Genomic DNA, 7,246 nt, shown 5'->3' with positions numbered 1-7,246 from the left:
TATTGCTTTCCTCCAACAAAACCTTTTCTTTCTTATTTGTCTCTGCTGCTTCGGACATGACTATATTATCCGATGAACAAAGTTGGGCTCGCACGTCCGAATTTAAGGAAGTGTGGGTGTTGATGGAAGTGACGTATATGCCGTAAAGCAGTCGAATTAAAAAAAAAAAGTTGTTTTATATAGCAAGGGGTATATATTAAATATTTTATATATATTTTATATATATAAAATATATTTATCTATATATTTTATAAAACAAAACTACTTATATAGCAAGGGGCCGATTTCAAAACAAAGCTTCAACTGCCAAACTGCTGAAACCACGTGACTTTGGTGATCCAATCCGCTGATTCGAAACACGATTCGTAACGCTCCGAAGCACTGTTTTGAAATCGGCCCATCATTATATAAGTCATTATTTAGTTTTTTTTTGCGCACAAAAACTATTCCCGTCGCTTCATAAAATGATTGTAGAGTCACTGTAGTGAGATGGGCTTTGTAATGACGTCTTTAGTGCCTTTATGGGTCATGAGAGATGAAATGATGGCCTTCAATGAAGGCCTTTCTGAGCCATCGGATTTCAACACAAATATCTTCATTTGTGTCTGAAGATGAACGGAGGTCTTACGGGTGTCGAACCACATGAGGGTGAGGAATTAATGACAGCATTTTCATTTTTGGGTGAACTAAACCTTTAATGAGAAGCTAATTCTTTTCTGAACCTTTATTTTCAAGAGTTTTCAGCAGAGAGACAGTTCCTCGGCTCATTAGACACAGATTCTGGCCCGCAGTCAGACTCCGGCGGGTGGCAGACACAGATAAGCAGCAGACGGTTCCACCCTTTTAGGGACATGATGCTGAACTGTTGTATGAATTTCCCAAAACAGAACGGAAATCCAAATGCACAAAGAGGCGGTTTTAAACCCTAAATCCAGACAACGAGATGCCAGACACCCCGTCTACACTGAGAGCGGGCAATGCAGCACAACAAAATTAGAAGGTGACACGTTACGATCAACAAATCTGTCTACCCTGTAAGCAGACGATTCAACAAAATGTGAAGGATCCCATTTTAGTTAATAAAGTTTAAAGCTAGAGCACTAGAGCAGGGGGTTTCTGGGGGTCCGGGAGTCGGACCCCCAGAAATTCAGAGAATAAAAAGACAAAGTAAACATGGATACATTTCTTAATGTTTCCTCTCCTTTCTTGCCATTACATACGTTCTAGAAGTGTTTGCTTTGTATCTTTGTAGTGAGTTTTCCTCACTATAGCGGCCCCTTTATCTCGCTCACCGGGGTTGTAATGCAGTATTATTAACGCAGGACGTAAGCTGCTTACATATATGTATTGTGAAAGTTGCTTATACGAATCATTTTTAATTCAAAATGTTGTTCTTCAGGATTATACATCCAACATTAAGTATAGCTAATTTAAGTTGAGAAACAACATGCTGTATTTATAACGTCACATTATTAATCTAACAGTTTAAATGTTTTTGTCTTACATAAAAGTAGATGGATTTTAGGGAGGGGGGTCCATCATGAAGGTTCATCAAATTTGGGGTCCTTGGCATCATACAGTTTGAAAACCCCTGCACTAGAGGACGTGATGATCTATGAAGCTTTCTACACTGTAAAGGGGAAATTAGATGGACGGACTGACAGATAGATAGATAAACAGATGGAGACAGACAGATAGATGGATAGATAGATAGATAGATAGATAGATAGATAGATAGATAGATAGATAGATAGATAGATAGATAGATAGATAGATAGATAGATAGATAGATAGATAGATGGATGGATGGATGGATGGATGGATGGATGGATGGGTGGGTGGGTGGATGGATGGATGGATGGATGGAGACAGACATACGGATGGTTGGATAATTGGACAGTGACGGGCAGATGGATGGATGGACGGAGACAGGCAGACCGATAGATGGATGGATGGAGACAGACAGACAGATGGATGGACAGAGACAGACGGATGGATGGAGTCAGACAGACAGATGGATAGATTGTTGGACGGAGACAGACAGATGGCTGGATGGATGGAGTCAGACAGACAGACAGACGGATAGATGGACGGAGACAGACAGATAAGATAGATGGATGGACGAACGAACGAACGAACAAAGACAGACGGATGGACAGAAACAGATGGATGGAGACAGATGGCTGGATGGAGAGAGACAGACAGACAGACAGACAGACAGATGGATGGAGACAGACAGATAAGATAGATAGATAGATGGACGAACGAAGACAGACGGATGGATGGAGTCCGACAGACAGTTGGATGGATGAATGGACAGAAACAGACGGATGGAATGATGAATGGATGGATGGAGACAGACAGATGGCTGGATGGATGGAGTCAGACAGACAGACAGACGGATAGATGGACGGAGACAGACAGATAAGATAGATGGATGGACGAACGAACGAACAAAGACAGACGGATGAATGGACAGAAACAGACAGATGGAATGATGGATGGATGGAGACAGATGGCTGGACGGAGAGAGACAGACAGACAGACAGACAGATGGATGGAGACAGACAGATAAGATAGATAGATGGATGGACGAACGAAGACAGACGGATGGATGGAGTCCGACAGAGTTGGATGGATGAATGGACAGAAACAGACGGATGGAATGATGGATGGATGGAGACAGATGGCTGGATGGAGAGAGACAGACAAACAGACAGATGGATGGAGACAGACAGATAAGATAGATAGATGGATGGATGAACGAAGACAGACGGATGGATGGAGTCAGACAGACAGTTGGATGGATTGATGGACAGAAACAGACAGATGGATGGATAGAAAAATGGATGGAGACAAACGGATGGATGGACGGAGACAGTCAGACAGATAGATGGATGATAGATGGATGAATGGAGGGAGAAAAACAGATGGATAGAGGGAGACAGACAGACGGATGGATGAACGGACTGAGATAGATAGATAGATAGATAGATAGATAGATAGATAGATAGATAGATAGATAGACAGACAGACAGACAGACAGACAGACAGACAGACAGACAGATGGATGGATAGAAAAATGGATGGAGACAAACGGATGGATGGACGGAGACAGTCAGACAGATAAATGGATGATGGATGAATGGAGGGAGACAGGCGGATGGATAGAGGGAGACAGACAGACGGATGGATGAACGGAGTGAGATAAATAGATAGACAGACAGACAGACAGACAGATGGATGGATGGATGAACGGACTGAGATAGACAGACAGATGGACAGAAAGATCTTCTGACTTCAAGCCCGTTCAGCATCATTTAGGATCACGGCTGTTGAGGACGAGTGTGTGGGAGAGATGGAGTTGTTGTGGCCCGTGGCAGCATTCAGATCAAAGCTGATGGATGAGGCAATGCATCACTGCGATGAGAAACACAGGATACACACTCTTCACGTCTTCCTCTCTGCATCACAGGGATAATGCCTCGCTCAACACAAGCTGGGACGACAATGCAAAACCAGACTCAGAGCGCCTCAGGGTTTCAGACTGCGCTGCTGATAGAGTGTGTGGCCCGTCTGTGACGCTGCTCATGTGGAAGTGAAAGCCAAACAACTGAAAAGAGTTTTAGATGTGTCAAAAACGAACATCTGTTTCATTTACGGTGTCGTGAGACTTTTATTCTGTCAACACACCTGCTCAGCCTCAACGTTCAGCTCAACTCCCGCTTTTAATATAAACATCTCAGGAAGTCGTGACTCTATTGTCAGGCTTAGCTCGAAGTTCTGAATCACTGTCAGCGACAAACAAACCCTAAAGCACAAACAACAAAACATCAAACGCCGCGCAGCGATTAGTCTTCCTGCCACTGGGCTGCCAGGAGCTCAAAGCTGCTCTTTTCAACACGCTTTCACAGAACCGAACAACACAACCTCCAAAACCGGCAGTTGCCAGGTCCTCCCCACAGCGCCCTGATTTCTGACCCGCTACACCGCAGAAGAATAGGTTCGCCCTACAATAAACACTCTCAGAAAGCCCCGGGCCACCGCGCGAGTGTGCGCTGTTATGCTAATTTGATGAGGGGTTTGGTTCCGACGCTTCTCTCTGCGCTGAAAGAGCTCATTGTTGGGATCGGTCAGCAGACGGAGTGCTCTATGAGCTCGGATAGGGGTTCTCTGCAGCCCTCCAGATCTTCCGAGGGGCCCGCAGGGGCCAAAACCAGGCCAGTGCCGCTGTGAACAGAAACAATTAGAGCTCAGCTGTTGTTTGAAGTGAATCTAAGGAAGATAATGAGAAGATTTTACACGTCCATTCAGCGTTTGATGCTCTGGCTATGCAGGATGGATTTTCCGCATCCAGATTTGCATAGTATCCATACTAAATTGCACGGATGATTGGGATTATGGGCTCATGCTTCAGCTGGTTAGCGTGGCTCTGTTAGTCCCCACTGGAAGATGTGCCAGCATGCCATCTAAAAAATTTTTTGGCCTAAAATAACCCAAAATTCTTTGCATGGTATGGAAGATAAAGAGTTCATGAAGGCTTTAAATCTTTAAATAAAAAATAAAAATAAAAAAATGAATAAAATGCAATGCCCACGTTGCAATAGATGGTGTTATAAATGCATAAACGGAAAATGAATTTTAAGGTGATTAAATTTAAATGCTTTGTAATTTTTTTATTATTTATATTCTTTTGTAGTTTTATAAATATTTTTAATTAGCTTTTATTATTTTTATTATTTTATATATTATTAAGGATGAGTGTTAGTTTAATCAAAAATGAAATGTATGTCATTAATGACTCGCCCTAATGTAGTTCCACACCCGTAAGACCTCCGTTCATCTTCAGAACAGTTTAAGATATTTGATATTTAGTCCGAGAGTGTATCTAAGTGTATACACACTATACTGTCTATGTCCAGAAAGGGAATAAAAACATCAAAGTAGTCCATATGTGAAATTGTTAAAGATAATTATCACCAACTTTTATTGATTTGAAGCCTAAATGCAGTCAAACAAACAGTTAAACTGCTAAAGGTAGGCTATAAACAAACTACAACACGGTCGCTCGACTTCAACGTCACCATCACTAAGCTTACGGCAAGTCTTTCAGTTTCCACATTTTCCCAGAACGTTTGAGTTAGAGTATAAGAGCATGATTATGAGCCTGAGGCTGTAAAAGTGGACTGACTTTACCGATTCAGCGTGATGCCATTTAATCTCGACTGCCTCTGAAATCCAATTTAGCCACTTGTCAGCAACAGCTGTTTTCAAGACAGCTTCAAAAAAATAATGAGCGGGGTAATACTGATGCATTTTATGTCGTAGAATAAACAGTGAAGTTTTCTTGAGCTTGTGTTCACCACAGACCTTATTTCAGCCAATTAACCGAATTAAACCCCATTGACTTTGTGATGTTGGAACCGGAAGTGCTAAAAAATGTCAGTGTTTTGGCCATAGACAGTAAAAGGTTTTGGCCTACAAAGTGATGTCACAGACCTGCATCACTTTATAACTCGGGATGCATTCAAACTCAATATCAAGATTTAAAAAAAGGGAAATTCTCCATACAATGAAAGCGAACATTGTTTTGGACAATAAACAATCATCTTATTTTATACTACACCGAAAAAAGTCATACAGCTTTGAAACGACCATGAACGACATGTGGGTGAGAAAATGATGACAGAACTTATATTTTTTGGGTGAACCGTGCCTTTAACAGTCCAGTCAGAAAGCGATTTGCCGACTTCCCTTCCCGCCATAATAATCTGCAGCAAGCAGACCAGACTTTATGACTATACGTTTGGCTCTGCATGACTCGAGCTTATTAGACAGCATATCACACTAATGAAGGTTCTCTCCATGTCAGTCTGTCTTTCTCCCTCTGACAGAACAGACTGTGAGTATTTCTCGTTACCTCTCTGCAGGAAACTCGCCGCACCTGTCAGTCCGAGCGCTCGTCAGGGACACACAAAACAATCTGGGTCACTCTGACTGGGCCGAAGAAAAAGAATCATCCTTCACCTGTCCAAAACAATTGTGTCTAGTCACTAACATTCACGAATCATTCCAGTCAGACGGGGTCCGCTGAGAAAGCAGTTGGATTTGATGAATTATTTGACATTTCTTTTCAAAAGACGAGCATTTAGCTGTCCAGTAGCCTAATCTACTAAGCATAAAAACTTAATATAAACATATACTGCGATGTTAAACTAAGTTACTCGTATTGATATGAAAACTGATAGATGAATGTAAACGCTAATGGACAACTAACCTTATCCTGAAACTAAACCATTTCCGCCACACAAAAAAACAACAACCAATTATGCACAATATATATTAAAATATCCAAAAACCACTAAAACAATGTTATGTATTTTGTTGACTTGTGTACTTACATTATCACAAGTTTTCAAGAATGTTAAATCCAGAGAAATACGCAATTTTAAACAGTCTGTGTATCGCCTATAATGACATAAACGATCCTCACATTTGATTTCCGGTTTTATTCTGTAGAAACCGTAGAAACCATAGAAACACCAAAGATGCTTTAAAATAACATGTTTTATTAGGTGAGCAACTGTGTGGATACACTCATCAGTAAACAAATGTTATATTGTGGTTATAATAAACAGGCATAAAGCTCATCTTTGTTTTGAAAAAGCGAAAAATTACATATCGTGGCTTAATCTCAATTTTGACTTTTAATCGAATTTGAGTATGTCATAATCAGTGTTGGGTAAGTTACTCTTAAAAAAGTAATTAATCACTAGTTACTAATTACATCTTCAATAGTGTAATTAGATTACTGTACAAACTACTCTCACCAAAAAGTATTTAATTACTTATTACTTTTTAATTACTTGCTAAATCCTATATCAACCTCAAGTTAAGCGATTCAAGGTTAGACATAAAAAGGCTCTTTTAATTCATTCAAATACATCAAATAAAACAACATAAATTAGTCTTATTAACTGACCAAAGTATTACAAATGTAAAAAAAACAAAAAAACAACACTCTTCCTCCTCTATTTCTCTTTTCTTCTTCCCTTTTCTGGTTTTTGCTACTCTGTGTCTGAGTAGTACACAAATCTTGGTATTTTGGGCACGTTTTGCGTTTTCTTTGCCTCTTCTTGACGGATCACTTCCTGTACTCCTGAGTTGTAAGTCGCTTTGGATAAAAGCGTCTGCTAAATGCATAAATGTAAATGTGAGAAGGATACATAAAAACATGCATTTTAAA

The sequence above is a fragment of the Pseudorasbora parva genome, chromosome 25 (genome assembly GCF_024679245.1).
Source record: "Pseudorasbora parva isolate DD20220531a chromosome 25, ASM2467924v1, whole genome shotgun sequence".
In the NCBI taxonomy this organism is placed as follows: domain Eukaryota; kingdom Metazoa; phylum Chordata; class Actinopteri; order Cypriniformes; family Gobionidae; genus Pseudorasbora; species Pseudorasbora parva.
This window is presented reverse-complemented; position numbering follows the sequence as displayed.